Source organism: Equus caballus, chromosome 15 (assembly GCF_041296265.1).
Source record: "Equus caballus isolate H_3958 breed thoroughbred chromosome 15, TB-T2T, whole genome shotgun sequence".
NCBI classification, from domain to species: Eukaryota; Metazoa; Chordata; class Mammalia; order Perissodactyla; family Equidae; genus Equus; species Equus caballus.
The window spans coordinates 66,414,755-66,441,079 of NC_091698.1; the positions used below are offsets into that span (position 1 = coordinate 66,414,755).

Genomic DNA, 26,325 nt, shown 5'->3' on the forward strand with positions numbered 1-26,325 from the left:
TATTATTCAGCCTTAAAAAGGTAGGAAATTCTGACACTCGCTACAACATGGATGAACGTTATGGACATTATGATAAGTGAAATAAGCCAGTCACAAAAAGACAAATACTGTATGATTCCAGTCATATGAGGTATCTAAAGTAGTCAAATTCATAGAAACAGAAACTAGAATGGTGGTTACCAGGGGCGGGGGGAAGAGGGAAAAAGGCTGATGCTGTTCAATGGATATAAAGTTTTAGTCATGCAAGATGAAAAAGTTCTAGAGAGATCTGTTGTACAAGGTGCATATAGTTAAGAATACTGTACTGTACACTTAAAAATTTATTAAAAAAGGGGCCGGCTCTATGGCCAAGTGGTTAAGTTCACACACTCCGCTTCGGCAGCCCAGGGTTTAGCTGGTTCGAATCCTGGGCGCGGACATGACAACATTCCTCAAGCCATGCTGAGGCGGCATCCCACACGCCACAACTAAAAAAGAATACACAACTATGTACTGGGGGGCTTTGGGAGAAAAAGGAAAAATAAAATCCTAAAAAAAAAAAGATTTATTAAAAGGGTAAAACAACTTGTTGAAAAATGCTATTTTTTACTACAATTAAAAAAAGCTGCAACACTTTTGAATCAATTCAAAAAGACTTGATCCAAATGGCCTTGTTAGTGCTGTAGAAAACAAAAGGAAAAGACAAAAACTCAACTTATAATGAACTTATAGCCTATTGACAACTCCAAAATATGTGAGATTTACAGTTTAGAAGCATTTTCAAATTCATGATCTTATTTCTCAAAATGACTCTGGGAGGTATATATCATTATTCTCATTTCATAGCTGAGATTACTTGGTTTAGAGTCATCACCTAAAGTCACCCAGTTGGTAAAAGGCAGAACTAGGATTTTTTTTTTTTAAAGACTGGCACCTGAGCTAACATCTGTTGCAAATCTTTTTTTTTTTTTTCTGCTTCTTCTCCCCAAAGCCCCCCAGTACACAGTTGTATATTCTAGCTGTAGGTCCTTCTAGTTCTGCTATGTGGGATGCCACCTCAGCATGGCACCACATGGGCAGCAGTGGTGTCATGTTATGCCCAGGATCCAAACAGGCGAAACAAACCCTGGGCCTCCGAAGCAGAACACGCAAACTTAACCACTTGGCCATGGGGCGGCCCCATAGAATTTTTTTTTATAACAGCTTTATTGAGATGCAATTCACATACATAAAATTCACCCATTAAAAAAATGACAATTCAGTGGTGTTTAGTATATTCACAAAGTTGTGCAAATATCACCACTATCTAATTTCAGAACATCCTTATCACCCCCAAAATAAACCCTGTACTATTAGCAGTCACTCCCCATTCTCCTCTCCCCTAAAACCTGGCACCCACAAATCTACTTTCTTTTTCTATGAATTTGCCTAGTCTGGACATTTCATAGACTCCACAACATATGGTCTTTTGTGTCTGGCTTCTTTCACTTAGCATCATGTTTTCAAAGTTCATCCATGTTGAGCATGGATCAGTACTACGTTCCTTTTCGAGGCTGAATAACATTTCATTGTAAGGCTATCCCGCATTAGGTTTATCCATTCATCACTTGATGGACATTTGGCTTCTTTCTGTTGTTGGGATATTATGAATAATGCTGCTACAAACATTTGTGTATAAGCTTTTGTGTGATCATTTCTCTTGCTATATACCTAGGCTTGGAAAGAACCAGAATTTGAACACAGGTCACTTCATCCGATCTAATACAACATAAATTATTGAAATTATTCTAATGACATCAGAGGTGATGTGCTGTACGGCCACAGCACTGACCAGGGGGTGGGGTAACCCGAATCCCAGGCACTGCTCTGCCACGCACGAGCTGTGTGCAAAGTCTCCAGACATTCAGTGGTTAGAGGAGAACCATCTCTGAGGTCCTTTCTAAAACAATTCTCTAGTGGTTGACATCCAATTGAAATTTTTTTCAAAAGCACAAATTGTGATACCACTGGGATTTCTGACCAAACTTCCATGAGACAGAAAGTAAAACTCATGAGATCTACTGACGTGAAAACTCAAAACCTCCTGGAGTAAAGCCCATGAGAAAGGCATATTTTTCTCCCTGCACCCAGCCTTCTCGCCTCCCCCTGTGGATAATCGAGGCTCAACCACTGCAATCATTCACGCCTGGAAAAGAGCCAACACAAAAAGAGAGAGAGAGAGGGTCTGGGGCTTCACTGGGGACGTGGCTTGCTCGGTGTTGTCATTTGCTAAATCTGCACATTCCTGAGGGCACAAAAACACACAGTAGAGCAGTAGCCCAGGCCAGCTGGCTCTCTCTGGAGGGCATTTCACTGTCACTGCCCTTGGGCTGGAGTTGCCATAAAGCACTTTCCCTTCGGAGCAGGAAGAGCAGAGTTTCAATGGGACACCGCCAGGAGGCTCAGAGGCAGGAAAGCAGCTGCAATATTTTTTGACCCATTCCATCCCACCTTCTTCAGAAGGAATCCGGCCAAAATAATTCTTCATATAGGGTGAGGGATCATGTAAATATTTGCTTTAGTTGGGTTTATTGAAAAGAAAGAAAAAGAGGGGCTGGCCCAGTAGCGCAGAGGTTAAGTTCGCACGCTCTGCTTTGGCGGCCCAGGGTTCACCAGTTTGGATCCAGGTGTGGGCCTACATACCACTTATCAAGCCAGGCTGTGGCAGGTGTCCCACATATAAAGTAGAGGAAGATGGGCATGGATGTCAGCTCAGGGCCAATCTTCCTCAGCAAAAAAAGAGGAGGATTGGCAGTGGATGTTAGCTCCGGGCTAATCTTCCTCAAACAAAACCCAAAAAACAAAAAATTAAAAAAAGAAAGAAAAAGAGAAAAGACCAAGAGAAGAAACGATTCAGCTTCAGACTGAAACCTATTCTGATCTGTATCAAACATTTTGCCTCATCCATTTTCCATTGGTAGCTTCAATATTTGGAACAGCAATATTGGTTTCTTCAGAATTTTTGCTTATCATGAAAAAAAAAAGTAATTCCCATCAACCAGAGAAGGAAATCAGTCCCATTACTTTTTAAGTGACGCTTGAACTTTTTAAGAAGCACACCTTGCAAAAAAATCTCCTACCTTAAACCCAAAATCTATGCAAGGCGCAATCCTCTCCCTAGGCAGGATTCTTCCATATGGAGGCACTCAGCAAACATAATGTGAGTTTAATTTAACCAAACAGAATTCTGTACTGGGCCCAACAGGAGCCTAGACCTTTTTCTCGGTTTAAAAGGCAGGACTTAGATGCTGTTCTGGAGTGAGCGGCCAAGACTCTGGCTCCCAGTGGCCAAGGGCAGGTTTGTTTCCCACTGTGCTCCTCTTTCTCCTGTTCTGATAGCCCTCTTGCTGTCCTTCCTTATCAATCCTTTTTACACTCATTTCCATTTCCCTCTTACCTCTTTTGCCACCTCCCCCCCGACCAGGACCTCATCCTTCTATTCTAGTCTGAAAGCTCTGACCAGTCAGTTCTCCCAAAGTCAACAACTAGAATCAATTCCATTCAGCACTTTCCTTCTCTGTCCTTCCCTCCCAACCCATCCCCACCCCCAGCACGGAAAGGGGGCCAAATCCTGTGCAAAGCTTGGTCTATCCAAGGCCAGTGGGTCTTGGGAAGGGATGAGAAAGTTCAGAGTCAAGAGGTCTAGAATGTGTCTTCTTTTAGTCATCTGCAACTCCACCCCACCTGCTTTAAGACACTGGAATACAAAGGTATTCAAGCAGCAGCACCTACTTAACCTCACTGTTCTTTTTTTCTGTAAATGGCACAGGAGCTAAGTTTGCATCTGTGCTCCCAGAGGGCCCTGAGTCCTACCACATACAAAACCCTTCCACGGACAACATCTCATTTAAACTTAATGACAATCCGGAGCGGACCACAGCACTTGAGCACCTTCTCAAAGTCCAGTGCAAAGTTGGGAACCCCGGACTCCTGGCATCAAGTCCCCAGCTGCCTTCCTGTGAAGCAGAGATTCCTCTGGTTTGATTCCCTGCCTTTTTCCTCAGCTGTGGATTCCCTCCTACCCTGCGTGCCCTAATCCTTTCAGAGGTCTGTTTTCAGTCAATCTGGATTATTTTGCAAACTTCTAAAGACAATTCCAGAAAAAAATCAGAGACAGGGTAAGACACCAAAACTCTGAAAGAGGCACAGATAGAAAAGGAAAATGTATTATGGTGGAAATTTCTAGAAATCAATCTCTGAGCTTTGAAGTTTTCTAGGAGAGTGTCGGCTTCCCCTTAAGACTATTAGACACTCTTTTCAGATGCCTAATTTCAAAGCAGCATCAGAACACAATGAACTCAAGAACAAATTAGAAGTAAATGCACATCCTGTTCACATTGGGAATAACAAGGATAACGAGACAGTGGTTTTTAACCTCTACCTCAATACCTATGACAGATGGCATTCAGAAGCCTCGCGCATTCTCTTGGATGCACCCAGAGTTTAATAACCCCCTTAAATCTTTAGGGAATCCCTAAAATAATTAATTATCCCCACCATTCTAAATTTTGGATCAGCAAAGGAGGGCCCCAGGCCACAGCCAAAATGAGACAGTCTGCACTTACATGCTATTCCTGCACTCCAGTCCTTTCTTCCACTTAAGAAATGATACTGGAATTCTTATAAGAGTATTATGGAGATTATTAAGAATTGATTCTAAATGGTTTTAAAAAGTAAATCACAAATAGCAAGACCTTTAATATTATTAACAATATTGCAAATTACTTACAATAAGCCTTAGAATAAGAAGCACTGGCATGAAAAAATAGTCTCAACAAAAGAATTTGAGGATAAACATCTTCACGTTGTCATAAGAAAAATTCACATATTCTTTTGAGAGTCAGAGTGAAGCTTTTTCAATGAATGTCTCATTCATTAGGGCATTTTCCACATTACCTACAAATGTCTGAGACAAATATGCAGCTCAATGAATTTGTGATTGAATAATTTTAAATGGTCTTTCCAGTTTTCCATAAAGCAAATCTCTATATTGCCCTCAGGGCAATATGGAGTTCAAAGAACCACTGAATTTCAGAGTTAGGCAGAAATTAGAGGTACTTTTTTCAATTAACCACACCAACAAACATTTATAAAGTACTTCCTATGTGTTGATGGTATGCTAAGGGCTGTATGAGCCTGATCTCATTTAATCCTCATGACTCCATGAGGTAATAATATCACCATTTTGTAGAAGAGGAAAATAAGGCTCCAAGAAGTTAAGGTACTTGCCTAAAGTCACTCAGTCAGTAAGAGTGACCTGTGACCAGGTCTGTCAATCCCAAAGTCCATGCTCAGTACCATCCACCACCCCAGAGGTCCAGAGAGATCTGCTGCCCTGCTGGTGTTGGTGTCCTAACTGCCACTTCTGAGCACTTTCCACCACTCCATCCTTCACGAGAGAGAAAGCTCCAGGATTGGAGCCACCATTTCCTGCAACCGGGAACTCTCTAAACTGGAAGGACGCTGTTGTCACCTAGGAAGAGCCTATTTCTCCTCAAAGCCCCTCACATGGATCTGCCCCTTGGACTGCAAGCTGTGGGAAAGGCATGCTCTGAGAGTTTTCCCCGTGATCGCTCAAGAACAACAGCAGCTCAGAATCAGTTGGGGTCAATTCTGAGAATGGCTTTCATAACTCAGCCGGCCCTATTTCCTGTCCCTTCTTAACTGCATCAACCGGTTATCCCCTCCCTTAGTGATGAACAATTTTTCAGACTTGCTGCCCAACAAATACATTCAGGCGCCACCCTCTCTTCTAGTAGCAATCTTGGTATACTGTCTAATTCCCCAAACTTCACGTAACCCCCTGCATCATCCTTCCTTCCATGCCATCCCCCACCCCCTCCAGGCTCAAGGGTCTGCTTCTGCTCTTCTTTGCAGTTTTCCTTTGCTTTTCTTCAGAAACCATTCAAATAGAGGATATACATGAAGTTCTACCTCTTCCTGCAGATTCTCAAAATCAGATTGTTGAAGCAGCATTCCAGGTCATTTGCAGCTGAAGGCTTTGTCCCCACTTCAGCGTGGTATCTGTGGAGAACAACACCCTCTAGGATGGTCCCCAGGGTCTGGCTTCTCTGTATTTGCCAGATGCTGGCGGAAGACGGATGCTGAAGGGGTCTTCAGCAGAGCGCCAGGGAAGCATCTCCAACACCTACGACAGCCTCCTGGTATCAGCCCCACCCGAACTGTCATTGTCAGGCTGACTCCTACTCAAGCCTCATGTACACATCTGGACCCTCAGCAACGCCCTCGCCTTTGCAGAGGGCTGAATTTAGTCCTTTATGCCTGTGACTTTTTTGCTTGACAACAATGCTGCATAATCTAGAGGAAGAATGTCTTCACGTCAGTATCTGTGTGGTTTCGTCGGCTGCCCCCAAATAAGGAATTCTCCGGCTCTCTCCAGTGCTGGACTCCTCAACTGCAACACTGGAACTAGACTGAAGCTGCATTTGCAAACCCTGCCTGTTGTTTTGTCTGCGGTCTAGTTACACTCCATGCTGTTCTGGGATGTATATCTGGAAACAAAGCCAAAGTCAAGGAGAGCCCAGGGTGCAAAATGCATCCATGAGAATTTTCTTAAAGGTTTGCTGTGAAAGTCTTTAAAATATCATTCCTATAGAATTTTTCCCTTTAAAAGGCAAGCTACAAGTTTGAAACAGAAAGGAATCATAACACAAAACCCCAAGTAAAGTGAGAACGCTTGCAGAGCATGCTCTCACCTTAGGTCGTAGGAGAAGTGCCCACTGCATGCACTGCATATATCATTAGCACATATGTTCTGCAGCCCATAATATTTAATCACAAACATGTGTGGTATTTAGTTCAGCTATGTAACAGGAAATACCATTTGTAAAATATTAAACCACAGCAAAACCTATCCATGCCTTCAAATTTTATCTTTGCTGGTTCCAGCTCAGCTCCCCAACCCGACTCCTGCCCTGTGGTTTTAACCTCCACTTTTCCAGATGAATTTGGGTCCCAGCTATTTTTTTAACCTTGTTTTAATAATCTGCTCATTTCCTAAATTTAGAGAGTAGCATGAACAGATACCCACCCAAACTGGCTACTCCCAGGAGATGGTCTTTACATGAACAAAGAAAAGACTGGGGGCTGGGCAGACATTTTCATTTCAGAATTTTATTCTTCTTACCATGACATTTTTATGGAGTATCCATACCATGTTCATCTCACTGTCACAGATGCTATGGAAATTTGCTAAGCAGAGGTTTCTGAGCCTCAGTTTCTTCATCTGTAAAATGGTTGATAATATTTGCCTCATATGTAAATTACCTCATAAGAGGTACTCAATATATATAGTTTTCCTCTCCCTCCTTTCTGGTTTTCCTTTCTCCATTCTGGCCTTCCTTTCTCTAGTCAGGAAGAAACTAAAGAGCCCAGATTCTGGAGTGTGCTTTAGCACAGGTCAACTTGTCACGAATCCTTTTTTAGAACTGGGTCCCCAATCTGCCTGGCACGTGACCATGCCCCTACCCTGCTGTCCAGGTACGGTCTGTTCCCATCTTGGTCCCTTGTGCCTGAATCCGTGCTCAGGGGTCCTCCTTGTAGACAGCATCTCCCGAAGAGGAGAGAAGTCAACAGGTGTGGGAAAAAGACCCACTATCAAATGCATTTGAGAAATCTCGGTTAAACAAGGGTTTACAGGTCTCTTCATGGCAATCCTTCCCCAAGCCTATAGGATGTTAATATTCTCATGGGCTCCAGGAGGGAATAACAGGCAGCTTTCCTCAAAGACCTACAGGAAGGCTGTGCCTCAGAACATTCTGGAACATGCTATTCTAAGATAAAGTGCCTGAGGCTAGGGAATACACTCCACCTTTAACTCTGGATACCTTGGCCTTTTCATTCTGTTGCCAGCTTCTCTGCTCCGACCATGAGGGTTTGCTCTGGCCCCACAGCAGCTTCTTCGGTTTAGCAGAGTCTCAGCTTTGCTCTCAGGACAAGCAGCGCTACAGGTTCCTTCCCCGGGACACCAGCAGTCCTCATCGGGAGACATGCCCCCTTTGCTTTCCAGATAGGCCATGGCTCGAATGAACTCTGGCCTTTGACCTGGGGCTTCGTCCCCAGGGCGTCCTTCAGGCATTGAGGGCAGCATCTGGCAGCTCCCTTCACTGCCCCTGTGACTGTCAGAACTAAAACCTCCCACCCCCAGGTCCCGGCCTCTCCTGGCCAAGGCAGGGAGCCCATCACGGGTCTCTGGCCCTCCTATGGCGCAGGGGCTCTGGAATGCTGCAAGATGCCCAGTGTGCACACTCTGCCTGGGGCCATGGCACCACAGCCTGTCTCTCTCCAACCCTGCCACATCCCAGCATGTGGTCATCTACCCTCACAGGCTTCTGGGCCCTCCTCAGTCTCCCACTCCAGAGGGTCAAGGAGGGAAGTGTGTGGGACTATGGGGCTAGGGTCAGCCTCTCATCTGCGATTTGAGTGAGTGGCACTGAACTCGGGCTGTTCTCTTAGGGGAAAGTGAGCACCCAGCATGCTCCACAGTCAAGTCTTGTCCAAGTTGTGAAGGAAGGAAACTACCTTAATTGGGGTCTTCCTTGTGCTGGACACAGTGCTGGGACTCATGGTCTCAACCAGCCATCTGCCTGGCCTAAAGGCCTGCTCTCCTCCTTAGGACCTGTAGGTGGCAAGATGGGACCTTTTGAGGCACGATTAAGAGGAGCTCCTCCTTCAAGGGCTCTTGTCCTCTAGTCAAGGCAAAGGCTCAGCCTGCAAAGGCAGAAGCGCACGGATGGGAGAGCACAGGCTCTCAAGCCAGGCACCCGGCCTCTCACCTCGGTTCCTCTGCTTATTAGCCCTGAAGCACGTTGCTTAACACCTTTTGGCCTCCAGTTCCTCATCTATAAAGTGAAAATAAATAACCCTTACTTCCTAAGGACCAAATAAGTGAATGCCAAACTAATAAGTAAAATGCTACATAGTAGGTACTCAAAAAATGGTAGCACTGTGCTTACAAGCAAGGAGTTCTTAAATCTGCCTTGACCAATGCTACAAGCCCGGGGGCTCGAGCGGCAGGCTGTGTCAGGCCTGCAGGGGACGCTGGTGAGAGTCCCGGGGCTCCTGTCCAACCCTGAATTGGTCTCCCATTCTTCAGCAAGAGAAAATCAAGGTGTAAGCCTGGCCTGTGCCAAATTGAGTTGTGAAATGGAAGGTACTACTTAAGCAAGTCAGCCTGGCATCTAGAGACACCAAAGTAATCAGGAAAAAGACTGATCGAAAGTAATGGAGTCCTTTCTCCATGTGGCTGATAACTATAAGGTGAAAGCCTGGGACCACGCTTGCCACCCACAACCCAAGACTCAGCATCACTCAACTGGAGTGATTTAACTCTCCAGGGCACATTTGGCAGTGTCTGGAGACATTTTTAGTTGTCACAACTAGGGGTAGGGGGTACTACTGGCATCTAGGGCCAGATATGCTGCTAACCATCCTACAGTGCACAGGACAGCCCTGCAACAAAGTATCCAGCCCACAATATCACCAGCACGGAGGTTGAGAAACCCTGCCCTGTGTTGAGAAGGTCAGTGAGCTGAGTGTGCCAAGCAGGGTGTCACCCTTCCCCGTGTGTCTACTTTGTTGACAATGAATTAGAGGCTTAAGTTCTGTTAAGCCTGAGGTGTCACAACCAGAAAACATGCTGTCAGATCGAACCCTGTCTCAGGTCCCAAATCTCTTGCTCTTTCCACTACACCACACTGACTACCAGGGCAGGAACGGAACAAGAGAGATGGCAGACAAAGGAATATTTTAAAAGAAGACTTGACAGGACTTCGACACCAAACGTGATCTAGAAAACACGGGAAAAGGAGGAGTCCAGCACTTAGAAAAGCAGAGACGCTGGAGAGGCAGTAAGAGGAGCAGTTCACACGTCGCGTCTGGCGTACATCCCAGTGGAAATATCTAGCAAGGAGCTGAAACCAGAGACAGCATCTGGAGAGAAAACCAGAGGCTACACATGTAGAGTTGGGGGTCTTTCTCAGCTGGGTGAGAGCTGAATGCAACAGAGAATAGGAGAGACCCCAAGCACCCAAAGCTGAGGACCAGGTCACTCTACAGGAAGAGGAGTAGAAATGGAGAAAGTAAGACACACCACAGAGGCCAAGGTAAAACCAGGAGGTGCAGACACGCCCAAGGCAGGAAAGAGTGCCCTCATGGGGCTTTAAAGAGCTGCAGAGGGTGGGGACAATAGAGACAGATGACCTCCAGGTTTAGTGATTATGTCAACAGTGACAAAGGTTGGAGCAATTTCAGCAGCAAGCAGGGGTGAGGCCAGGCGTCCAGTCTGGAAGAAAGGGGGCATGGATGATGCAGCCCATGGACAGAGGCTGGGCTCAGCTGTCCACGTCTTGGGCAGCCCCCAGCCCCACGCCCCGTTCCTGGGTTTCTGCAGCTTTGGGGCTGTGTTGTTTCCTGGGTGGACTGGTGTCTAGCAGCTCTAATGACAGCCTGCCTCTTTGTATCCTACCTACTTTCTGGTCTCAGAAACGAAAAAGGGCCCCTGGGCTTCCCACTCTCTGAAGAATCCAGCCCACCCCGGGCGGTGGGGGGAAGGAGGCAGACAAGGCCTGCTTTCAGGGCTGCCTTCTGGTATTTATATTCCCGTGGGTTCTCTAGTGGGAACAGCAAGGCGCTCAGAGAAAAAAATGAGAAAGGGCATTATCTCCATAGGGGCCCCAGGGCTGGGCTGGGGTGCAGGGCCCTGTGGTTATTAGATGGCGGCTTCTAGATTTGTATTCTGAATTCTCAAAGGAAACCATGAAAATGATGTGGGATAAAGTTAACTGAAGGGGGCTTAGCTCAGATCACGCATCTGAAATATGCAAATCTCATCCTTCCCTTCTTCCCTGCAGGCCCACAGCCCTCCTGAAAATAAGCAGAAAGTGCTGGAAGTTTAAAGAACTATAAAGAGGATCTCTCTCTGGACTTAAATATTTAGTAGGGGGAAACCAAAATCAACCACTTTGCTATGAAAATTGGTCAAGTAATTTATCTTAATTACAGTGTAATTGCTTTTAGTGTTTTGAGAGAAGGCAGTAGCTAAATGGCCCAGAAAGGATATTTAACACTTTCAAATGTGATTCCTTCCCACACACTAATCATGCTGCGTGCAGACTGGAATGGTCTGTGTGAGAAGTTAAGGACCATCACCTGCCCGGAGAGTCTCCCAGGATCCTGACCCTCGGATGCTGGGCCTTGGGGAATGTCTTCCAACTGTTCTGTACAAATTCTTGTATCACACAACCCCTGCTCGTTCATTCAGTGAATAGCTACGTGTCTTCTAAGTGCTGGGTCCTGGGTGGAACGCCATGAAGACCAGAGAAACGAGTAAGACCCGATTCACTAAACGTGTGGTGAGGAAGGAGGGTTTAGAAGTTAGAGAGACTCGTGTGCAGATCTCAGGCCCGCCACTGACTAGCTGTGTGCCATGCGGCCAGTTACTTTAATTCTCTGAGCCTCAGTTTCCTTGGGTGTGAAACAAGGATAATAAGAGTTAACTTTTAGGGTTTGTTATGGGCTGAATTGTGTCCCCTCAAAATTCAGCCCTAACCCCCAGGACTTCAGAATGTGACTGTATTTGGAGGCAGAGCCTCTAAAGAGGTGGTTAAGTTAAAGGCAGGCTGCCAGGGTGGGCCCTGAGCCACTCTGACTGGTGTCCTGATAAGAGGTTAGGACACACAGACAGATACCAGGGACACGCATACACAGAGAAAAGAGCATGTGAGGACACAGTGACAGGTAACCATCTACAAGCCAAGGAGAAAGGTCTCAGAAGAAACCAAACCTGCTGACCCCTTGATCTTAGACTTTAAGCCTCCAGAACTGCAATAAATACAATTCTGTTGGTTAAGCCACCTGTCTGGGGTATTCTGTTACAACAGCCCAAGCAAACTGAGACAGCGTTCTCATGATACTAAATAAAGTAACATCTGTAAAATGGCAGGTGTATGGGGGAGATCATAAATAGAGGCTGTTATTGCTATAGATTCCTGCTCCTAAGGTGCTTATAACCTGGTAGGAAAGACCAGAGAAAACAACAAATGAAAGGCAAAATGCACTCACCCTCCTGTGCTAACGTGTACTGGGAGGCTCAGAGAGGACAGCCCTGGCTCAGGGCCAGGGAGGCCTCACCAGGAGGGGGCATCTGCTTGGGCAGAGACATGGGGCAGCAGATTAGGCATGAATGATCATACCCTCTGGCCATGTTTCTGTGGATTTGGATCCTGTGCCAGTTAACACCAGTGTAAGGGAATTTCTCTCGCCTGGCTTCATTCACTCCACTAAGCAGACACAAAATCCAGTGACATACACGTTGATCATCGCTATGACAGGTCTCCTCTCTGGCTGCCCAACCTGGGCCACAAGCCACAGAGACGACCTCAGAGGTGATCAGGGCTGTGTGCATGACCCAAAGACAAATGCATTTTGGTTCATCTATGGCCAGTCCTAGGCTCTTGCTGACCACGCAGCTCACCTGGAAATGTCCACATCACTGTGAATACACAGGCAGGAACTCCTGACTTACAGAGAATGAAAGCATGTCTGCTTCAATCCTCTCCACTTCTGGGTCTTCCATGACTGTACATGTGTAAAAGAAGTGACAACTTGAGCAATTCCAAGAATAGGGAAAGATTTTAAAAATCATTTATTAAGGTCCTATGTACAAACCAATTACAAATGACAAACTTTACTTGGGGTCTTAGTCTCAAATACAGATATCATACACAAAAATAATATTTGTGTCAGCCCACAGGAGTGCTTGCAAAATGCTTATGAATTTCATTGCATTTCCAAGGCCACTAAAGGCTTTAACCAAGAATTTTGCCCTTAGAGCAAAGTCTGATCAGAAATGTGTAAGTGGATCTGAATGAATGGATTTGCTGAATGACATTCTCAGCAATGGGCATTAGCTTATGTTTAAACTTACGGATCTCTAAGTCTCAACCTGGGCGCTTGAGCCGGTGGCACTGACCTCCTTCATCTCGACTGAGCCCCCATTTCAATGAGTAACTCTCAGGCTCCTCATGAAGCACCCCAGGTGCCTCTGCATAGCGCTGCCCAGTGAGGCCCACAAGCTCCCAATAGATGCAGCCCAGCACAGAAGGGGCTCGCCCAGCCTCTAAGATGCTGGCAGGTCTCCACTGGACACTCCCCAGGGCTCTGCTCCCTCGACACACCCATCTCTCCACCAGACCTTCATACAACTGTTCACAGCACACAGAGATCCCTCTGGGTGAGGTCCCCACAGCCATTTGCCAAGACTGGGAGCCAGGAGGCCCAGGTTTGGGAGGTTTTGTTCCAGTTCTGCTTCTCTCTGGCTCTGTAAGTTAAAACAAGGCACTGCTGGCAAGCGGTTTCCAAGGGTCCTTCAAGCTCTAACAATTTATGAAGATCAATTCTCCTAAAAAGGGGTCTGCAGAAAAGTATGTGTCTCCCCGAGGACCCCTTCCTGCCTAAACTCTTTAGGACTCCTGCCACCATGCTTCAGGCTGGAAGTTTTCCAAAGATGGCCACAACCATCTCATGCTCTTCTGAAATGTCACCTTGTTCCTCCTCCATTGAGAAAGGGGCTCTATTTCCCCTCCCCTTGAATCTGGGTAGGCCCTGTCACTGTTCTGAAAATGTGGCAGAAGTGGCACTGTGACAATTCCGGGCATAAACCTTAACTGAATAGGCCCAGAAGCTGCCATCTCCTGCTTGTCAGAGCCCTGAGCTACCACATAAGAAGCCCAAGCTATGGCTTCTCCATCCAGCTTCTCTGCTGGACGGAGGAGCCACACCGAGGCACGATCTTGGACATCCAGCCACTCGATCCTTCAGTGATTCCAGCCCCAGTCGCCATCCAACTACAACTACATGAAAGACTCTAAGCAAGAACCCCCCAGTGGAGCGCAGTCAACCCACGGAACCAGGAGAGAAAATATTAAATTGTGGCTGAAGCCTCTACATTTTTGTTTGTGGTAAAATAGACATAAACATAAAATTTACCTTAACCGTTTTTAAGTGTACAGTTCAGTGGTATCAAGTACATTCACATATTGTACAAGCATCACCACTCTCCATCTCCAAAACTCTTTCATCTTCCCAAACTGGAACTCTGTACCCATTAAACACTAACTCTCCATTCCCCCACCCCAACCCCTGGCAACTACCATTCTACTTTTGGCCTCTATGAATCGACTACTCCAAGTCCCTCATGTAAGTGGAATCATACAATATTTGCCCTTTATGTGACTGGCTTATTTCAGTTAGTAGATTGTTGCCAAGGTTCATCTATGTTGAAGCATGTGCAAAATTTCATTCCTTTTTAAGGCTGAAAAATATTCCATTGTATGCATATACCACATTTTGTTTATCCATTCATCTGTCAATAAAAACTTCTATGTTTTGGAGTGGTGGCTCGGCAGCAATAGATAATTGGAGTGGTGGGCAAAGCAGCCCGGGGACAGCAGAGAAAGGCTCCCAAGGCAGATGTCGGGACCTGGAGAGTCTGGCAGACTCTTTTTTTTTTTTTTTACAGTCATCTATTTTGCCTTATTTTTCTTATATCGTAATCTAAAACTAAAGTCACACAAAAAGCAATTTTTTCAAGTGTTATAGCTTAGACCATGGCTTTATATTTGGCTCAATCCTTTTTTACCAGTTTAATTTATAAAGCTCGTAATCTTGCCAGCACAGGGCACTTGGGCATTAAACCTCAGGGTAGGTGACTGGCTGGGAATCCAGGTTGGAGCTCCCAGCAGCACATGTCACAGCAGGCTGGGTGTCTCCTGGTTCTCCATTCTAGGCTGGAAGCAACCCCAGGACAGGGACGGACAGGATCTTATTCATGCCTGGGTTCCCTGCCCTGGTACAGGAGAATAGGCCCAATAAATGTTTGGTGAACTAGTGAAAAATGTTCTTGACACTGAAGCCAGGTTCTGACTCATCCCAGAGTTTCTTACAGACTCCATGTAGGGTAAGAACTGTGCCAGGGAAAGCACAGGAGAGCAGCTGCTTCTGGCTGGAAAAGAAAGAAGGCAGCAGCAGGACATTCTGACAGCCAGGCCCAGGCTTCCCAGGAGGCTCAGGATCTCCATTGAAGTACCGACCTAGATGTAGGCAGCCACCAGGAGCAGGGCTTCACCATCTGGAGGCGAAGAGGCCCGATTACGAAAGGCATGTCAGGCACCAGGCTGAGCCAATAGCATGAGGCCTCTCAGGGATCAGCCTGGTTCAGCTTGTTGGACCCAATTCCCAGGGCTCAGGGTGGCAGAGCCTCATATGCCTGTTACAGGGGCAGGGCAGGGCTTAGAGGTGCTTGGCCCTTGGTCATAGCACAGGCCATGGAGGGTAGGGAAGAGGACTTGAGCTGTGAGCTGAGTTGCATATTCAAGCCCTGAGAGCTTTGGGACAGTGATCTTTCTTTACTGCAGGAGGACCCAGGTTGGTTGCACTATGACCCCAGCTCACCCATGACCACTTTACCAAGGAAACAGAACCTATTCTTCCTGCTGCACTGCTCCACTTGACCACATAACCAGGGTGCCCGACACAGGTCAGGATGCACCAGAGCACAGATGCAAATTCCAAATCTAAGAAGAGGACTTGTTCCTGGTTGACTTAAAGAGCGAATGCCAACCATACAAATGTCCGCTTGGGAGCTTAACAAAAAGGACTCAAGTTGCATCTCAACTCTGCATTCAGGTTTCCCAGCCTCTAAAGATAAAGCAAAACCTTAATAATAACTCCAAAGGTGTTTGTCTCTATTCTCTTCAAAGCATACACCATGTAGGTCAGGAAGTGCTTACCATGTGGAAAGCATTTGTCAAAGAACTCAGAAAACAAGGATTTGGGACTTAGCTCAGCTTCTAAGTAACTGTGGGACTTTGAACAAACCAATTACCCTCTTTGGGCCTCAGTTTCCTAATCCATAAATGGAGGAAAATACTATGTAGTCCCATGGTTTCATTAGGTGCATTAATAAGAACAAACATATGTGAGTTTATAGAGAGAGAGAGATACACACACACGTACACACATATATATGAGGTCCTCATAAGAAAAACTACAAATATGTCAGAGATTTACTTATGTTCAGTAGATGCTTGCTGATACCTGCTAAATAAATGGCTGAATAACCGAAGATTACATCAAAACTCACATTTAGTGAGAGCAGGTCCCTCTCCACACTTCAGAATTCCCAGCTAGAATATCTACCAGATCCTAGAAGGCCACTTCTCTGCTCAGGAGGCTGAGCCCAGCTCCCCTATGTCTTAACAACCAACTCCCCAGCCTGCACTCTTCCTCCCATCTGGCCTTACGTTCTTCCGGCCCACTAGGCTGGAGTCAGCCTGATCTCCAGAGTCAGAGCCTGACCCCCTGCCTCTGGCGCAGCTCCCACCTCCAAACATGGCATGAGGCTGCTTCTCAGCCAACTGCCAGACCCAGAACCCTAGGTCTGCCTCCAGGGTCTCCACGGCCTTTGGTACCAGAGGGAAATAATTTGTTCCCTTTTCCTGGTTTTCCTGAAGCACACCCACACGGAAGATTTGTGGGCCAGGAGCCAGCAATGTCTGCTCAGGGCCTCCTTCCCCAACCTCAGGCCTGGACTCTACCCATGACCTTCACCTGAAAAATGAGGCTCACACAGGCTCTTCCACCTCAAAGGGCTTTGGGGAGCATCACAAAAGGTAATGGACTTGAAACCTTCTTTGAAAAATACTTAGCACTCCACAGCTCTTTTGCTCTTGTTTCTCTTGTTACGTTATTTCAGGGCAGTCTCAGACTATGAGTCTCTAGAGGCCTGAGATGCTCCCTGGGTAAATTCTTTTGGTACAATGACCACACACACAGAGAAGAGCTTGATGCTCTTTGTGACTTCGGGACTATGAGCAAATGCAGTGTGATCTCCGGGACAGAGGCTGGGACGGAAGTCAGGAAGCGAGGGTCTGGCCTCATTGGCTCTGCCAGTAAATTAAGTGCCTCATTTAACCTCTCTGGGCATTTTTCTTCATCTGCACAATGCAGCTGACAAGCCACCCACATTCCTAGTCACCAGGATACCAGGAGGGCAAAGAATTTGAAAATAAAAACATTGCACAAGTAGAAATGTTGTAGTATTCAGTGGGCAAGGAGAGTTAAGAAAGAAGAGATGAAAACGAAAAATGAAATGGGAAAAAAACAAAATCAAAACAAAAGAGAGAGAAAGCATTTGGAGTGAAATGTGAGAAGGCAAGGATGGAATGCCACGGAAGTTCCCAGGACAGAAAGTGTCCCCAAAGCCTGAGAGTCAGTGTCTAGAGTAGAAGATTTAGCACAGAGACATCTGAAGCTCAATTCCAGTGAAGAAAAGTGGATGGAAGGAAGCGAAGTCTGTCCATCACCTGCAGTGGCATGAACACATCCCAGAAGAAGCCGAGACTCACTGCCATTTACTCTCATAGCTCAGCTCAGAGCCAGAAGACTGATGAGAAATTAATAGGTCCACTACCTGTAAAAATTGTGCCATGTTCCTAGAGAGGCCCTGGCCAGGCCGCATTCTGGCACTCGAGGTCCAATCCAGGTGCTCCACTTTAAGGGAGACATTCAAAGACTAAGGAGTTCCCATAGGCTCGTCCCCAGCACAGTGGGGTGTGCTGAGATGGCGTGACAAAAGGAAGGGCTACGAAATCTGAAAGTGTTTCCCTAACCAAGATTTAGGGAGGACATGAGAAGCAAAGCCTCTCTTAGAATCAGAAAAACACTTTAAACATTATTTAGTCCAACTCACAACTGAAGGATCTCTAATACCTCATCGCTGAGGAGGAATTATCCAGCAGCTGCGTAAACTCCTCCAGTAACGGAGACCTCATTACTTGATAAGTGAGTTCATCTCATTATTGTTTGGACAGGATTAGACTCTTCTCCCTCTGATTAACCCCAAATTAACCTCCTGGCTTCCGTCTATGCTGTAGGGGAACAAAGACTAAGTCTAAACACTTTTCCACCTACTTCTCCTTCAGACAACTGAGGACAGCTGGTCTTAATGACTTGCACTGGTTCTTCCCACAGACTGGCCTGAGAAGGGGCTGTGTTTTCAGCATACCCCTTAAAGGGCACCAGCCAGCCCCCTTCAATGCTGCTTTCCTGGTTATCTCCTGCCAATTTTGACCTCAGACTGCCATGGGATGCTGACCGCAGCCCTTGCCTTGCTCAGGGCGTCTCATCCTGGCCATGCCTTTTTAGCACTGTATTTGCTTTACAACTAGGTCTCAGCCTCCTGCCCCACTTTGGGCAAACTCTGGTCCATCTCTTGGTCCCAGCTCTGCTGCTCCGCCTTGTGCTGAGGGCTTGTCAGGAACATGCTCCATAATGAGGGCAAGAAATTAGAGTCCTAAATTCATGCCACTTAATGGAAAGCAGCTGGGCATTTGATTGTAGGTCTTATAATGAAGATTGAATCTAGAATGTTCAGTAGGCATTAAATATATTTTGTAACACCTCATTTGACAGATGAGGAAATAGAAGCACAAAGAAGTAAAATGACTCACTCAGGTAACAGAGCCAAGAAGATGAACATAAACTCTAGCCTTTGATTTTCCAGTCCCACATTCTTTCCACTGCTGTTAAGAGGAAGGAAGGCTACATTGTGGCTCTCAGTACACTTTGCAGTAAATTTTCCATGGTTTTTGTGTGTCAGCATTCATTTTTACTTTGACTCAACAGACATTCACTACGCACCTACTATGTGCTTTGTAAATAAACTCATAAGATTTGAAGTAAGCTTCCCATAGGGACCTACGTCCTGGTGTATGTGCATACACAGTGTGTATGAATTAATTTTTTCATACATACACTCATTCACTCGACAATGATAACCGGGAAGCCGAACACTATGCTACACACTGGTGCAAGTAAAAAACAGTCACAGGCCATTACCCCAGGACATTCTCTGTCTAGCAGGGACAATTCTCAAATGTTTTGTTAATGGAATAAAGCCAAATGCAGGGTACTGTGGGGACCCAAAGCCAGATGTGTAACTAAGATTGGTGAGAGTGTTCCTAATTATGATGGGGAAATGAAGCTGATGGCCCTGGTGTTTTGAAAAGACCTCAGGAAAAGCAGATGTCTGAGCTGTGTCTTGAAGGCTGATACCAATTGATCAGGCAGAACAGACTGGAGAGTGGTGAGTGTGTGTATGTGTGTGTGTGCAAGACAGGGAGGCAGGAGAGGGCCTGATTCTGCAGGTAGATGGGCCTGGCTGGAGCCAGGAGTTCATGTGGGTGATGCAGTGAAAGAGGCAGACAGGTGACTAAGGTACAGAAGCCCTCTGTATCATGCTAAGGAGCTTGACTTTATCCTAAAGGCAATAGGTTTCAGTGAAAGAATTTAGAGAGACAATAAATAGGATCAGATCAGAATTTTAGGAAGAAAGCTCTGACAGAGGAGAATGGACTGGAAGGCGGTGAGACCAGGGGAGGGAAACCAGATAGGAGGCTATGGCAGGAAGGCAGGAAAGAAACCAGGGTTGAACCTGGCGGCTCCTGGCTACGCACACTTAGTTTTAAAGCCTGAAATATAAGAAGAGAGAAGAGATTGTCTTTCACGTTCATCTCTCATGGGATGAGGGCAAGTTCCCCAAAATTTTGCAGAACGACGTCACCATCATTCTCCACGGTGACTTGGTGGCACCAGAAAAGTGAGGTCACCGTAGCATCGCGACCAACTGTAACGTGTAGGAGCCTCAAACAGAGCAGCTGCTCAGCAAGTGGTGGCTGCACGCACGAGCTGCATGTATCATAAGGGGGTGGGGTGGAGAAGTCCTAAACAAAGGAAGGTCAGGATCCCGGGCGCACGGATAAGTCAAGCCCGAGCAAGGCAACAAGTCAGAAACAAGACAAAGACAAAAGTTCCAAGGGGAGAGGGGTTAAAGGAACCAGTTCTCCACAGGAACGGAAGCTGCAGGGCACAGACGGACTAGGAAACCGATACAGGAGCCAGCAGCGGTCTCAGGTAGTGGGATTCTGCGTGTCTCGGTGTCTCTAGAGGCAGAGTGCCGCTGAAGCCCATACGGTGCCCTTGTGAGAACCGAACCGGGGAAAGGCACCCCCTCTGGCCAGACAGGCAACAAGCAGGCCACAAGCCGAGGAGTCTGCAGCGGGGTTCCTACACCGGGGCTGGCCAAAGCCGGTGTACGTATGTGGATGGGCATGTGTGAGCAGTTAAGCAGGAACATCTGGCGGGAGAGAGGAATGTGCGGGTGGGGAGGAGGCAGATCCCGACAAGCAGAGGGCTGTTTAAGCTGGGTAAACCTCATCACGTGTGGTACAGAGCCATCGTCACCGGGAGCTCATAGTCAAAGATGAATGATAAAGACGATGAGGTCGGAAGCCTAAAATAACAATTCCCTTGCTTATGAGGGAAAAATGCTCATCTAGGCACGTCTGAGCGTTCTTGGAACTGGAGGAATCTGACATTATCATCCAGTTCCCAGGAAAGCCTTATCACCTGTTTTTCGCCCCAAGATAATTTTTCTGAAAATCAGGAGAACCTGATTGCCAGTGCGCTACTTAGAATGACCCCACCTAGGCACCTTCCACTGAAGCCAGGACTAGCAGCCGCACGGGGATTTTCACAAAATTTACCAGGTTCTCCTCCAAGCCACAAACGAGCAACAGGCCTGGAGCTGCCCTAGGGGAGGCTCTTGGTTGTAAAGATGTGAGATTAAAGCATTTCTCTATGTTTGTATTAACGCTAAACTGAGGCCAACAAAAGCAAGGTTTGTAGCATGAATTACCATCTTCTAGGTCCTGAATATGAGTTACCGTGAGCTAGGAAAGCAAGGTTCAAAGGGCCAATGAACAGAGGCCAATGTATCAACCCCCTCTCGGAATTTCTGGGCCACGGCTGTTTTAAATTAGCTTCTCAATGCTGCCTCCATGAAACTCTTGGCTTAGCACTGCAATGGAAAAGTTATTTTTATGCTCCGAATCACAGATATTTATATGGAGGCACATTCATAATTCCCATTATGCTTGTTTTCATGATGCTCTTTTCCTCTGCTTAAGATCAGTCATAGCCATCATTATTATTTCTAAGACACTTGCAAAAAGCTCTGGGCCAAGTAGAGATTCCACAGGGCCCAGATAAACGATTGTTGTACAATAGGCAGATTTTAGGTCTTGTGAAATCCTCAAGGAATACCTTTACTTCTTCTACCCACTATAGCGGCCTCTTCTTTGTCAATTCCCTACCCCCAACCACCCCTTTATTGCTCAGGGCCTTCATGATCCTGCCTGGGAAAACCTAGTGCCAAAAGTAGTTCTATTTACTCTTTATATACTCTCCCTGGGGTCTTTGAATTTAAAATGTTAGCTTCAATAATTAAATTAAGGGTTTTTATCTTCTTAAGGGACAGGAGCACCAACAAATAAGGCAAAGAGATATGTCTGGTTAAGAGGAGCATGATTCTTAAGTAACAACATAGTTATTCTATAGAAAGGTCCATCAGTAGGCCGGGAGGGCTCCAAGAGCTGATACAGATGCAAAATCAAAATGGTGGTCGAAAGCTTTAAGGAAATTCATCCAAGAGAAATCTAAATTGATTACCAAGAAAAAGTAAGATATTAGGTGTACCCATGGCCTCTCCCCAGAAGTTTCTCTGATTAAAGAGAGAGAGACACACAATCCTCATTTAAAAGAAACAGCAGCGGAGGGGAGATGATGCAAGGAGACTAACATTTGTGAGTATTAACATATGCCAAGAACTTGGTCCATATTATTTGCTGTTATCTCACTTAATCTTCAGAACAACTTTTTAAGGTAAGTTTTATTATTACTGTTTTATAGAGAATGAAATTTAGCCTCAGAGATGTTAAATAACTGGCCTAAGGCGACTGCATGAATGTTTGTGTGTCCCCCCCAAATTCATATGTTGAAATCCTAACCCCCAAAGTGATGGTATTAGGAGGTGGGGCCTTTAAGAGGTGATTAGGTCATGAAGGTGGATCCCTCAGGAATGGGATTAGTGCCCTTATAAAAAGAGGCTGCAGAGGGTGGCTCATCCCTTCCACAGTGTGAGCACACAGAGAGAAGCAAGCCATCTGCAACCCAGAAGAGGCTCCTCACCAGAACCACACCGGTACCCTCATCTTGGACTTCCAGCCTCCAGAAGTGTGAGAAATCAATTTCTGTTCTTTATAAGCCACCTAGTCTATGGTACTTTGTTATAACAGCCTGAACACACTAAGACAGCCACACATCTAGTTAGTGGCAAAGCTTGGCTTCAAACCCAGATCTGCCTGACTCCAAAGTCCATTTCTTTTCCATTATCACATAGGGCTGATGTGAGGGCCAGAGGAGAAGGCCAAGGGTGATTGCTGGTTTGGTTTCCTTAAACCAAAAAAGAATAGAGTTTGTTGGGAGAGTATGGGAAAGATATGTTTGCATAGATTTCTTTAAACATTATAAACAGGCTCTGGCAATACTGATCAACATTCCCAGAGATGCTGTCAGCCACAGGTAAAGAATCAGCCATTCAGTGTAAACCTCTCTGCACTGTTAGTCACAAGGAACACACGTGCCCAACAGAGAGAGAACATCATCGCCATGACCAAAGGGAACAGGAACCTCTCCACAGAGTCTTTTCCTTTCTACATGGATGTGAACTAGCACATTGGTTGATCATGAGAAGGTTTTAGTCGACTACTGAGAATTGAAAGGACAGCATTTGGGGACTGGAACAGTGTGTTTGGGAAATTCAGATCTCTTCTGGACTGAGAACGTGCGGCCAGATAGGGAGCAACACACCTCACCAAGGTGGAGAGTTGCCCTGTGATGGGGGTGTTAGCACTCAGTACTTTCAGGGCCCCTTCTCTGCTGCCTCACTCAGCAGCAGTGTATTTCAGATCCAGGGACTAATGTATATGCATCTACTTACTTGTATTCTACTTTACATACAACAAAATAAAATAAACTTTAAAATTAGTTAAAATCTTCAGTCAATATGGTGGATTGGTCAACACAGAAATTACCCTTTCCAATCCAAACACTTCAAAACATGAACAAAAATATAACAAAAACATTATATAAAACATAGATACAATAGAAATCTCCGGGTAGCAGAAATAAAGAGGGGAATTAAAGTTAGATCAATGAGTGGGAGCTGAAGCCAAGGGGCTGATGGAAAATCCAGACTAGTTAGAGACCTGAATGGCTGGAGGCTGAGATTTTAATGATATGCATGCAGTGAGGGGAGTCCGGGTGATGGTCACCTTATGCCAGGAGCTGTTAATGAAGCTCTTACATAAAGCTGGAGGTCATAAAAGGCTGCTTCACAGGTGAAACAGGTACAGAGGAACAGAATTTGCCAATCTGAGTCAACTGCAAGAAAGCTCGTCATCTGCTTTGGCAAGGAGTAGAAAATGAGTGATTTAAAAAATGTGAAATTTGGGCTTGTGCCACAACACAGGAACAAGGTTTAAATGCATACTTTCAGGTCATACAGGGACTATATGCCAAGAAATTAACACAAAGGCTAGTTTGGAATGAGTAAAGCCCAAAGATTACCAGCAGAAGCAACTGTGAAATTGCTTCATAAGGATGTGCTAACAATTTGAAGTAGACAGGATTTCTATGGAAAACAGCACCTGATGAAGAGGTAAAACACAAGAGGAAATGAATCATGATAAAGAAAAGTCAAAAGTGGAGATAACAAATCTAAAAATATATTTAAAATGAAAGAGACACAAAAAGGATTAGAAATTATAAGGCAAAGAAACATATTTTAAAAAAGGAAGATATCAAGTACCAAATAGAAATTCTAGAAATAAAAAATTATATTAAATTAAAAAGAAGAAATCAGTGGATGGGTTGAATAGTAGATTAAATCCAGGTGAAGAAAAATTAATAAATTGGAAAACAGAAGTGAAAAAATCACTAAGAATACAATTGAGAGAGAAAAAGATATATAATAAGAAAGAGAAATCTCAGACGTAGAAGACACAGAAGATAAAATAAGAAGGTTCAATATTTCCCTAAAGGGTGTTGTAATAGAGAATAGAAAGTGTGAGGGACTCAATATGAGGGCAAAGGCTTTTGTCTCTTATGTTCATTCCTATATCTCTAGCACCTAGAAGCATTCCTGACACGTGGTAAGTGCTCAGTAATTATTTTAAAATTTGTAGAGAAATCAACTGAGAAACCTTTAGATAAGAAAACAGAGATGAGTCTTCCGATTAAAGGCAGACACTGAATCCCAAGTAGAATATATAGAAATAGACTACCCCTGGACATATAATGAAAAGGCAGAACATGAAAGACAAAAAAAATGAGACAAAGTCTCACAAAGAAAACAGATTACCTACAAAAGAATGACAGACTGAAGAGATTTCTCATAAGTAACAGCTGAGGCAAGAAGACAGTAGAATAATATCTTACAAAATGCTGAGGGAAGAATTCTACTTAGAATTCTATACCTTGATAAATTCTCTTTCAAAAGTGACATGAAATAGACATTTTCAAAACAAAAGAAAACCAAAAATACCCATAAAATTGAGACAACTCCAGACCTTCAGTGAAAAAATGATCAGTATGAAGAAAATGAACATAGAAGTAAGGAATGGTATACAAGAGGCAATGTTGAGACAAGAAACTGGTAAAGTTAAATAAGTTTTGACTGTAAAAAGAAGAAATAAAAGTAGAAATAATAATAATGACTAATTGCTGGGGTGAGGGGAGGATTATACACAATGTGAGACTAAACCACTAGACCACAATTACCAGGAAGGTGGGGAAAAGGGCAGATTAGATTTAAAGCCATCTAAGGCCACTGCATTGTTGAGAGGAAAATAAAGACATTGATTAACTTCAGACTTTGTTAAATGAATACACATTTAAAAATTTAAGGATAACAACTAAAAGAATACAAATAGAATTTATATCTTTCAAAACAGTTGACAGAAAAAAATATGAATATACAAAACTTGATCTAAAGAAAACAGTGAAAAGAGAAACAAAAGAAGCAACAAAAAAATGGAAAAATAAGTAAATAAGAAATATAAGAACTTAAAATGGCAGAAAGATGTCAAATATATACATACAATTACAAAGAATGTAAAAGTTTAAACTATTGAAATGACAGATTTTCAGGTTATAATGAAAATGAAGCTATATATAAATGCTGTTTCTAAGATTCACATTTAGAGCAAAATGATACAGAGAAGTTAACATAAAAGGATATACAGACATACAAGGAAAATAGTAAACAAGAGGAGTAGGTATAGCAATATTAATATCAGACAAAACACAATTTAGGCCAAAGGCATTAATAGAAATAAAAGAGGACAGACATACATAATAAATCCACCGAGATGAAATAACAGTCATGAACTTGCATAAACACTCATGTGTTAGAAGAAGAAATTGACAAATCCACAATCACAGACGATTCTATTATTCCTTTCCCAGAAACTGAAGTGAACTCAGAGTGGGCAAAAAAATCAAGAATATGAGAAATTTGAAAAACACAATAAGTTTGACCTGTTAGATTGATATAGAATTCTGCATCCATCAAGTAGCAAATATATTTTTCTTATAAAGCACATATGAAATATTTGGGAAAATTGGACACAAAGGAAGTCCTAAAAAAGAATTGCTATTATACAGACCATGCTGTGTTTCCATAATGCACCAAAATTTGAATACTTTAAGCAAAGTAAAAAAATGTTTTTTTAAAAAAGTTGAAAATGGAGGGGCTGGGTGTTGTATGAAAGGACAGAAGGTTAGCACTCCCCTTGAAAAGGATGGAAGAGGCCCTCGGGCCTGACAACACACATACGGTTAAGGCATTGCCACCTACTTCGTGGCATCTAACCACTGTTTTTAAAAAGAAACAAGGGAGAAAGGGGTCACAATCCACAGACTAGGGAGACCGATGGATAGAACCAGAACAGGATAGCAAATATTCAACTATAGCATTAGGGTAAAGGTAAGGAAACTACCAAAGCAAGGACGATCTTATCACTCTAACTACAAATTCATAACACGAGTTGGAATAAGAAATGAAAATAATTATTTAGGAGGGGAAGAGCAAAGGGTCTAAATCAGTATTGGCCAAGTAAGTAAGAGACCACCAGAGAATAGACTATATTATATACAAGATTCTAAATACAAACTTCAGGGTAGACACTAAAATAAAATACAGAACAGAGTCACAAATCATAAATAAGGAAAAATCTAAGAAACCCAGCATAAGAAATTGCAGTATTCAATGGGTAGGCTAAAGCACACAGGAAAAGAAACGCAGGAAAGATTGACAGCATTAAGTCC

At 44.5% G+C, this 26,325-nt stretch overlaps 1 protein-coding gene and 1 non-coding gene across 4 annotated transcripts in view; one reads left to right on the forward strand and one right to left on the reverse strand.

Annotated features, from left to right (window-relative positions):
• Positions 1–26,325, reverse strand: part of STON1 (stonin 1) — a 54,781-nt gene that overhangs the window by 18,670 nt on the left and 9,786 nt on the right. The window contains exon 1 of one of the 3 annotated variants that reach the window (XM_070234817.1): positions 5,953–6,454. The gene's annotated coding sequence lies outside the window, so the exon portion shown is untranslated. 3 annotated transcript variants of the gene reach the window in all.
• Positions 25,756–25,881, forward strand: LOC111768262 (U6atac minor spliceosomal RNA). The gene has a single exon (XR_002800441.2). It is a non-coding gene; the product is annotated as a U6atac minor spliceosomal RNA (small nuclear RNA).